At 49.3% G+C, this 10,278-nt stretch overlaps 1 non-coding gene across 1 annotated transcript; it reads left to right on the top strand.

Annotated features, from left to right (window-relative positions):
- The first annotated feature begins 9,343 nt into the window (after nt 1-9,343).
- On the top strand, nt 9,344-9,415 carry TRNAC-GCA (transfer RNA cysteine (anticodon GCA)). Its single transcript has one exon. It is a non-coding gene; the product is annotated as a tRNA-Cys (tRNA).
- Nucleotides 9,416-10,278: the final 863 nt, after the last annotated feature.

Below are 10,278 nucleotides of genomic sequence, written 5' to 3'. Positions count from 1 at the left end.
TTATTTGCAGTGAAGCTGTTTCCACTGACTGGCCAAAAAGAGATACTGTGGGTGAAACGACACAGGTGCTCATTAGAGGCAGGTGTAATAAGTGAGGATGCGACCCACAGCGCTGGGCCAGAGAGGGTTCTGCTTCAGGCCAGGCGCGTCATCCTCCCTCCCCCACACCCAGGGTTTTTTTTTTTTGAGAGATTTTCACTGTAGGGCGCGTGTGCTCGCCAGACAGACAGAGAGAGACATAGAGACAGAAAGCGAGAAATCACCCCCCAGGGGGGATGGTCACGCCGCAATCCCTTCTCCTCCATTCTCCTCTCGAGATCTTGGGCACGCACGCACACGCGCCTGGCGTGAGTTTTAAGCCACCGGGTCCGGGACACGAACCGTGGTCGACTACGTGGGAGTCCAGCGACATAGCCATTACGCTAACTGCTGGTTCCCGATTGTTGATCAAACAGGGGTCTCAAGGTATGAAGTCTTCCTGCAAGAGAGAAGAGAAGAGAAGACAGACGGAGTTTTGATCTATGCTGGGAAGCCACCTAGTTTCTTGCAGCCCCGGGTGAACTTCTCCAGGGCTGGCTCTGTCCCCTCACTAAGGCTAATCCTATTTTTTTTTTTTTGACCAGACAGAGAGAGACACATAGAGACAGAAAGCGAGAAATCAGCCCCCAGGGGGGATGGCCACTCCGCAATCCCTTCTCCTCCATTCTCCTCTCGGGATCTTGGGCATGCACGCACATGCACCCGGCATGAGTTTTAAGCTGCTGGGTCCGGGACGCGAACCATGGTCGACTACATGGGAGTCCAGCGACATAGCCATTACGCTAACTGCTGGTTCCCTCTAAGGCTAATCCTTAGAGCCTCCAGCTTGGCCCTCTCTGTGGTCAGGATGATCTCACCACGTGAACCACCTCTGTGGGGGTGAGGGGCAGACTTTGACTCCTTTTTTTAAAACAATTTTTTTAAAAGATGTATTTATTATTATTTATTTATTTAGAGATTTTTGTTATAGGTCTCATACGCTTGCCAGAGAGACAGGAAGAGATAGAGAGATAGAAAGTGAGAAATCACCTCCCAGGGGGATGGCCATGCCGCAATCCCTTCTCCTCCATTGTCCTCTTGGGATCTTGGGTGAGCACGCACGTGCGCCTGGTGTGTTTTAAGTCACTGTATCCAGGACTTGAACCTCAGTTGACTACATGGGAGTCTGGTGACATAACCATTATGTCATTTGCTGGTCCAAACAATTATTATTATTATTAAATTTACTATGGGGCACACGTGCTCACCAGAGAGAGACAGAGAGAGAGAGAGAGAGAGCAAGCAAAAAAGCAAGCCACCAGGCTCGAGACTCAAACTGTGGTCAGCCATGTGGGAATCCAGCACCTTAACCATCATGCCACTTGCTGGTCCCTTTGACTCCTCTTGAAACCTGTCCCCAGGGACTAGCTATTGCAGGGCATTGTCCTGAGCTGCCCTGTGGGGTCTATACAGAGTGAGGGGATCAAAGTAGGACAAGGAGGGCTAAGGGCCACTGTCAGCCAGGAGGCCCCACACCCTCATGCCACACTCTGGGGTTATTCGCTGTCCGCCACGTTCCCAGAGGGACCCCATCACCTGCTTCATAATAGGAACTCGGGAAATGCAGACGCTCCCAAGGCGCCCTGCGGTGAGGAAGCCACAGCACGCTGTCCGGCAAGGTGAACGAGGTGGACTGCAGCAGCGCTGACCGGGCGGGCTCTGGCAGGAAGGCTGCCAACAGCAGCTGCCTCACTGCCCGACTCGCTGCTCGGTCACTGTGGCACTGGCCAGCTGGCAGGTCAGCTGTCCCTTGTGGGCATTCTCATTGCAGGTGGATAGAACCGCATCATTACCGGGTGGGGCTCCTATTCAGCTCTCTTCTGCGAATGGCGTCAGACTTCACGCGCGTGTTTCCCGCTCTGTGCACCACCTCAAACTCTTCGTGGGGACGCAGGCGGCCTCTCTTACCTCTCAAGCCCTGCTTCACTCACTCCATCGGACCTCGCCATAGACTCAAAGCCACCAGCAGCTGTTGCTAGAAGCACAAGTGGTATTAGTCTTGCATAATCTGGCAGAGCCCCCGACCCCACCAGAAACAAGGGAATCCTAACAGTCTAGGAAATGTAACTGTAGCTGCAGTCTGCTTACTCGTACAGAACATTAGCCCAAGAGACAACTACCAGTATGTTTTTACTTTTTTGGAGAGGTTTTTGCTATAGGGCGCATGCGCTCACCAGAGAGAGACAGAGAGACATAAAATGAGAAATCACCCCCAGAGGGAATGGCCATGCTGCAATCCCTTCTCCTCCTTTCTCCTCTCGGGATCTTGGGCACACACACACATACGCCTAGCGTGAATTTAAGCCACCGGGTCCAGGACTTGAACTGTGGTCAACCACATGGGAGTTTAGTGACATAGCCATTATGCTAACTCCTAGCCCCACCAGTATGTTTTTTAAAGAACCATTTATTTAACTTTATTATCATTATTATTATTCAATTTGACCAAAGAGAGGGAAAGTGAGAAAGCAAGTCACTAGGTCTGGGACTCAAACCACGGTCTGGTGGCCATGTGGGAGTCCAACCCCTTAACCGCCGCACCACCCGCCTGCCTCTACCACCGTGTTTTAAGGGGAAAGTCAGCTCCCTTTTACATTTAAGGGGTGAGGCGCTCCAGTGTGGTGTGGGTGCTGGCCTGCCATTGCTGAGCCCCAGGCAGGTGCAGTGCAGGTGACAGAAAGCTCAGGAAGGCCAGCTGAGAAGTTCCCTCAAGTGCCTGGGACAGAGCCCAGGGAGAGGAGAAGGGAGGCTGGGAGACGGGCAGCGCTGGGGCGGGAGGTCGGGGCTGAAGTGTTGTATGTTCACACCCAGGGTCTGGGTCCCTCTGCTGGGCGCAGGACATCCTCCATCTTTTCCAGCCCTCCAGGCTTTCTGTTTTCTGCACCCTCTGTGCCAGTTGTCTTTTTGTGGGGGGCTGCAGCTCCTCATCAGCACTCCTGCCCTGACGCCCTTCCTCACCCCTGCTCAGCCCAGGCTCCTACTTCTAGGTCTCTGCAGGGAAGGGATCCCCAGAAGCAGGTGAGGAGGGACCGAGAAACCTGTGATGTGAGCCCCCAACTTTCTGGAGCAGGCCCTGGAGCCAGGGCGGAGAGGCAACACCCGCTCTGTAGAAGGGCCTCTGCTTTGGCTGGGTAAGAAAACCGAGCATCAAGTCCAGGTGTGTCTTTCTCCTGGGGACTCAGACTTTTTAAAAGCTCAAGGAGGGACCAGCAGTTGGTGTAATGGCTGTGTCGCTGGACTCCCATGTAGTCGACTGTGGTTCGCATCCCGGACCTGGTGGCTTAAAACTCATGCCGGGCGCATGTGTGTGCGTGCCCAAGATCCTGAGAGGAGAATGGAGGAGAAGGGATTGCGGCGTGACCATCCCCCCTGGGGGGTGATTTCTCGCTTTCTATCTCTCTGTCTCTCTCTGTCTGTCTGGTGAGCGCACATGCCCTATAGCAAAATAAAAAAACCTCTCAAAAAAAAAAAAAAAAAGAAAGAAAGAAAGAAAAAGCCCAAGGAAATATAGTTCCTTTTCAGGGTAAGCCACAGTCTTTGGAGAGCTGCATCTGTCTGGACCTGGCAAGAGAGGAGACTTGGAGGGTGCTGTGCGGGAGGGTGCTGTGCAGGGGGGTGCTGTGCAGGGGGGTGCTGTGCAGGAGGGTGTTGTGCAGGGAGGATGATGTGCAGGGAGGGTGCTGTGCAGGAGGGTGCTGTGCCGGAGGGTGCTGTGCAGGGAGGGTGCTGTGCAGGAGAGTGCTGTGCAGGAGGGTGCTGTGCAGGGAGGGTGCTGTGCAGGAGAGTGCTGTGCAGGAGGGTGCTGTGCAGGGAGGGTGCTGTGCAGGAGGGTGCTGTGCAGGGAGGGTGCTGTGTAGGGAGGTTGCTGTGCAGGAGGGTGCTGTGCAGGGAGGGTGCTGTGCGGGAGGGTGCTGTGCAGGAGGGTGCTGTGCAGGGAGGGTGCTGTGCAGGAGAGTGCTGTGTAGGGAGGGCCCTGTGCAGGAGGGTGCTGTGTAGGGAGGGTGCTGTGTAGGGAGGTTGCTGTGCAGGAGAGTGCTGTGCAGGAGGGCCCTGTGCAGGGAGGATGCTGTGCAGGTGGGCCCTGTGCAGGGAGGGCCCTGTGCAGGGAGGGCCTGGGTGTGGGGCGAGGCTGTGCCCAAGGGTGAGGGGCTTCTCAGGGTTCCAGTCTGTGCAGTTGTATGTCTGGACTATAGATTAGGCTCTAGACTTCCAGGCAGGGAAAGTACTGAGACGGTCAGAACCATATTTGCTGACTGAAAAAATGGCCAGGTCAAGGCCATTTGGACTCGAAGTAGGGCCCACGGCACGCTGGCCTTGGTCTGCACAAGCTGCATCTCTGACCTTTCTCTGAGCCCAAGCTCTGTGGCCTGATGCTCTTTCTCCATGCCCAGAGTGGCTTCACTCTCCCTGGCAGGCTGCTGTTACTCCTGCCCTGTGGCCTCCTCTGGCTGTCTGAGCAGATGTCCCTCGAGGGACAGGGAAGACAAGCTAGAATCTCCAACTTCATTGGGCTCTTCTGGTGCCTAGTAAGCTGCTGAAATTTGTAAACAAGCTCACCCTCGGAGAATCTGGTCGACATGTCCCTGTGCTGAAGGCGCCAGCTGTGAGAGACGCTAAAGGGGACCCAGAAAGGGCTCACGTTCATCATGGTGAGGGCGACGTTCAGGACCTGTGACCTACTGGGCATGGTTATGGGAAGCTGGGATTGGCTGGAACTTACACAAAGGAACGGGCACTGCTTGTGTTTCCCGATCTTTAGAGGAGAGCCCTGCTCTGGGTCAGGCCTGGGCCAGGAGGTTCTGGTCTGGGTGGTGGAGGCTCCAGAGGCCATCCAGCCACCACCATGCTCCCCTCAGCCTCTCCGTAGACCCTCCTGTTGTCTTCTGACTGTTGTGAAGGGGCAGCCCTGGCTAGGGAGTGTAAATTCCCGCAGCTGGGAAGGTCTAGGGTTGTCTGTAGCGCTCACGTTTTTGGAAATTGTGGCTTTGTGGGGGGAAATTCTAATGCTGTAGAAAGATGAGGCCTAGACACAGAAATCAAGCTGAGATCTTCCTGGGAGGCCAACTTAGAAGGGAAGGCGTTATAGCACTCATCTACAAAAGTAAGTTGGTAAACATCTAAACCTCACTGAGACATAGCATATTTTGACATACTTATATTATTTAAAATTATACAGGAAGATAGACAGCCAGCCCCCTCCCTGATGATGCCCCTGCTGCTTACAAGGAGCAGAGCTTCTCAGCCCCACGGCAGGCAGGGGTTGTTAGAAGAAAGTGGGAGGGGCCAGCAAGTGGCGTGGTTAAAGGCACTGGACTCCCACATGGGTGACCATGGTTTGAGTCCCAGATCTGGCGGCTGGCTTTCTTACTTTCCATCTCTTTCTCTCTGACTCTCACTCTGTCCCTCTCTGGTCAAATTAAAATAAATAAATAAATAAAGTTAAATAAAATAATCTTTTAAAAAAGAAGAAGAAAGTGGGGGGAGGGGCATGGGCTTTTCATGGAATCCGGAAATGATCAGACAGCTGGGCCTGTGGAGCCTGGGATGTGTCTCTCAACATCATTAACAAATGTGGGGACTCAGGAACGAGAGCACCACTTCTCCAACAGGACCTCACGCGTACTCCCCCGTCAACGCTTGATGGTTCCCTACAAACACCTGTACCACACCCGTCACTTCTGTGCACTAACTGTTCAACAGAGTCAGTGTGTGTGTGTGTGTGTGTGTGTGCACCAGAGGGCAAGTGCACTCACCAGAGAGAGACAGGAAGACAGAAGGAGAGTGGGAAAGCACCCCCCAAGGAGCATGGTCATGCTGGAGTCCCTTCTCCTCTGCTTCTCCATCCTGTCAGGAATTGGGGCATGCATGCATATGTGCCTGGCCTGTTTTTTCCAGCTGCTGGGGCTGGGATTCAAACCATGGGCACAGGTACCTTAACCACTCGCCATGAGGCTGGCTCCATATTTGTGTCAGTTGTAGCCATTCTTTGTGCCTCTTTTCAGCTTCGTGTTCTGTTGTCAGGTCTCCTGGGCTTTCTCTGTGCCTATTATGTTAAGCATCCAGAAAAGAGAATTTGACCAGCTATTGTCCCTGTGTGGGCAGAACTGCGGGTGGCCAACTGAACTGTTGGCTGGAGGAAGAAAACTTAAGAGCAAATAATTAATATCCCGAGAAAAATATGAGAAAATATGTTATCTGTGAAATAAGAAGAGATGATATATGGAAAGTATCCACTATAAAATGAAAAAGAGCTCTTAGAAAAAAAATTTTAGAAAGAATAGGGGACATAAAAAATTGAAAAGAAAGTTTGGAGGAATAAACTGGAGGAATTTTCCTAAAAAATAAAACGAAACAAAAAGTCAAAGGAAAAGATAGTAAGAGAGATGAAAATAATAAAATTAGAGGCCGAAACCAGAATGTGTAGAAACAAACTGATGAAAGTTGGGACCAGCAGTTGGCGAAATGGCTATGTTGCTGGACTCCCATGTAGTCGACTGCGGTTTGAGTCCCAGACCCGGTGGCTTAAACTCACGCCCAGCATGTGTGTGTGCTGCCCAAGATCCCAAGAGGAGAATGGAGAAGGGATTGCAGCGAGGCCAACCCCTCCGAGCGGTGATTTCTCACTTTCTCTCTCTCTCTCTGTCTTTCTGGTGAGTGCACGTGCCCTATAGCAAAAACCTCTCCAAAAAGAAAGAAAGAAAGAAAGAAACAAATTAAGAAAAGTTCCTGAAAAAGAATAATGGAGGGGGGAGGAAAATTGCCTTAAAAAAAAAGGACATGATTTCTTACTTTCTTTTTCTTTTTAGAGAGAGATATTTGCTATAGGCCACGTGCACTTGCTGGAAATCACCCCCCCACCCCGCCCCCAGTGGGGATAGCCGTGCTGCGATCCCTTCTCCTCCATTCTCTTCTGGGGATTTTGGGTATGCATGCACACATGCCGGTGTGAGTTTTAAGCCTCCAGGTATTGGACTCGAACTGTGGTCTACTATGTGGGAGTCCAGCAATGTAACCCTTATGTCACCTGCTGGTCCCCATGTTTTCTATTATAATTGAAAAGAGCTCCAACTAGTCAGCATAATGAACAAAAATGATCCTGACCATGTACCTCATAATGAAATCACAGAAAGCCAGACTGAAAGAAGATCTTAAAAACTTAAAGAGTGAAAGAAACAGGTGATGGACAAAGAAGATGGAATCACATGGCATTTCACTTTTTAAAAAGTTTATTTCTTCCATAAGTGAGAGAGAGACGGAGAGAGAGACAGAAAGACTGAACCCCCAGCAGGGTCTCGGTGCCATGATCCACTCCCAGCTTCAGCCAGCCCTGGATCACAGGCACAGACATGTACAGTCCAGCACACTGAGAGAGGCCTCTGATGTGCAGCCAGAACCCTCTCACGTGACTCAGCCTCACAGAGCATTGTGCTTCACCCCTTTGCCACTCCCTGGCTTTAACAGTTGACTTTTCAACAGCAATACTAAACAGCAGAAGGCAACAGAAAACATCCTTCACAATACAAAGGAGTACAATTTGTTCATAGAAATCTATGCTCATGCCGACTGTTATTCAAGAATGTGGGTGGAATTACTTATATTTTCAGGCATTCAAGTTCTCAAAACTTTTTACCTCCAGTTACCTTTCATAGAAAGCAACAGGAAGAAATCTTCTGCTAAATGACAAACTAAGAAACATTCAAGACTTTGAACTCAGAAAAGTGGGACCTCCCCTTTAGAAGAGAGGAGTGAAAATAATGTCCTGTTGAGAGTGAAGGAAGTCCCAGTGCATCAGCTGTGTAGCAGGCTAATGTATCCCAGGGTAACCACACCAAAATGAAAAGGAACCTGGATGACTACAATAAAGCAACAGGAACCAGCAGATGGCATAATGGCTATGTTGCTGGACCTCTGCAGTTTGAGTACAGGACACGGCAGCTTCAAATTCATGCCAAGTGTGTGTGCCTGCCCAAAATCCCAAGAGGAGAATGGGGGAGAAGGGATTGCAGCATGGCCATCTCCCCTGGGGTGTGATTTCTTACTTTCTGTCTCTGTCTCTCTGGCGAGCACCCATGCCCTATGGCAAAAATCTATACATAAAAAAAAAAAAAGCAAAAACTAAAAAAGAAGTAGAAATTATCTGACAGCTTTCACAGTGTGTAAAGTTATTTTGAGAGACATTTTATAGAGCAATTAAAGGTTGTGGAAAATCTTAGTTAAATATTCAAAGGAAATTAAGCAGTTGAAAACATGAGGCTATCACTAACTTCAGGAAAAACAAAAAGTTCTACCAGAATTTCTAGTTCTACTTATCTCTATACATATATGCCACATACACTACTAAATAATAATAATGGTAAAAACATAGAAGATAACTTAATCAAAAGTCAAAATAAAAATATATGGGAAACTTAGAAGGGAAGGAGGCATAAAAGTTATAACACTCATCTACAAAAGTAAGTCAATAAGTGTCTAAACCTGATTAAATTATACATAGCATACTATGACATATTTATATTATTTAAAATCATACAGGAAAATAGACTAAAAGAAATAGCCAAAAGTATGGAGAGTGGCCAGAGGAAAATACAAAAGATTGAGGTTTTTTGGTTGCTGTTTTTTAATAAGCTTTGGAAACAATATTGACTTTTAAAAATAATTGCACAAGATACTTTGATAAAAACAAAAATATATATGACATTTAAAAACATCCAGGTCCAAGGAGTGTAGGCGTAGCTCAGGGCTGAGCTCGCCACTGTAGCTCCAGCACTCCCTGACTCAAATCTAGATGCCTTGAATGGTCCTCATGTTGTGTTGACTCCATGATACTTCCCAGGAAGTTCTCCAGCTTCTCAACCAGCACCCTCAGGGTTTACTTCACAGATCCACAGAGTGGAGCAGTCTTCAGATATAGATACTGAATGTGTCTTAAGAAAGATTGTGAAGGATTTCTTCAAACTGCTGCTTTGCAGTGTATAACCAGAGAAAGTCCCACATGTAACTCCTAAAGGCCCTTCCAGTAACAAATGGCAATGCTTCTCCCTGCTGCTGCTGTTAACCAAAGATAGGCAAAGAGGGGTGAAGTGCAGACAAGTGAGCTGTGTAGGAATAGGGACCCTGGGGACTAGGAAAGGACTTTTCTGTGATGAATTTAGCCAAGAATCATAGGCTGGTTCTACAAAACCTCTAGAAACTTCAAGTATATTGTAGGAGGCCTGGGTGTGACTATGAAGGTGAAAGGAGCTTATTAGACACCCAAAACAAGTAAGGGGGTATAGCTCAGGGGTAGAGCATTTGACTGCAGATCAAGAGGTCCCTGGTTCAAATCTGGGTGCCCCCTTCCACACATTTTTCATCTATTCACAGAAGATGTTCTATTCTTAACACAAGCTGGGTGGATCCTATTCAGTCTCCATTCAATCCATTACAATTATGATCTTCCCTTGAACTGGAATCTACAAGTCAGGACTTGCACAACTACAATGTAGGCGGATGACTCCTCCCTCTCTTCCTGCACGAATATTTGAGTACCTCTTCATAATCTTGGTCTCTGGCTTTCCCCTGTCTATATCTAATTTCTTCACCTCTCCTGGATTCTTAGAGAGATGGTAGGGACTGTGATGCAGAATTCTCCTGGAGATTTCCCAGGTAGACCAATCAGCTAGAGATAGAGCAGACTTCTTAGGCAGGCAGTGAGTGTTAACCCTAGACCATCACCCTCCGACACCCTTCCCACCAAAGGAGTTTGGCCAATGGAGTGGTGATAAGACTTGGGGAGGCAAATAAAAGCAGCCAGGTTCTACGTAGGGGGTGGCTGTTCCCTCCAGGGAACTGGTTTGTCCCATGCCAGCACTCACTCATGCTCCCTTCAACCTGAGAGGCCAGAAGTCTGGCTTAGCTCCTTTGACCAGGAAGACAGGGATCCTGCAGTGTGGTCCCCGTAAACCTCCATACTCGGTTTTCACTGGTAAAGGGAAGGCGCAGGGCTGGAGCCCAGGGAGGGGTATGTGGAGTGTTTTGAAGACAGCTGCCCAGCTCTTGGGCCGAACTCAAAGGACAATGGAAAGGAGGTTGTGCAGGCAGCTTCACTCCCTTTCTTCGTGAGAAGACCCCACCCAGGGCAGGTCTGGAAAGCTGCAGATCAGAAGAAAGGTGTCTTGGTATGAGTTATGTCTGGCAGGTTTTAAAATTGGTCTTCATGGG

Source organism: Tupaia chinensis, unplaced genomic scaffold, assembly GCF_000334495.1.
Source record: "Tupaia chinensis unplaced genomic scaffold, TupChi_1.0 Scaffold000010_1, whole genome shotgun sequence".
Lineage (NCBI taxonomy): Eukaryota > Metazoa > Chordata > Mammalia > Scandentia > Tupaiidae > Tupaia > Tupaia belangeri.
This window is presented reverse-complemented; position numbering and strand designations above follow the sequence as displayed.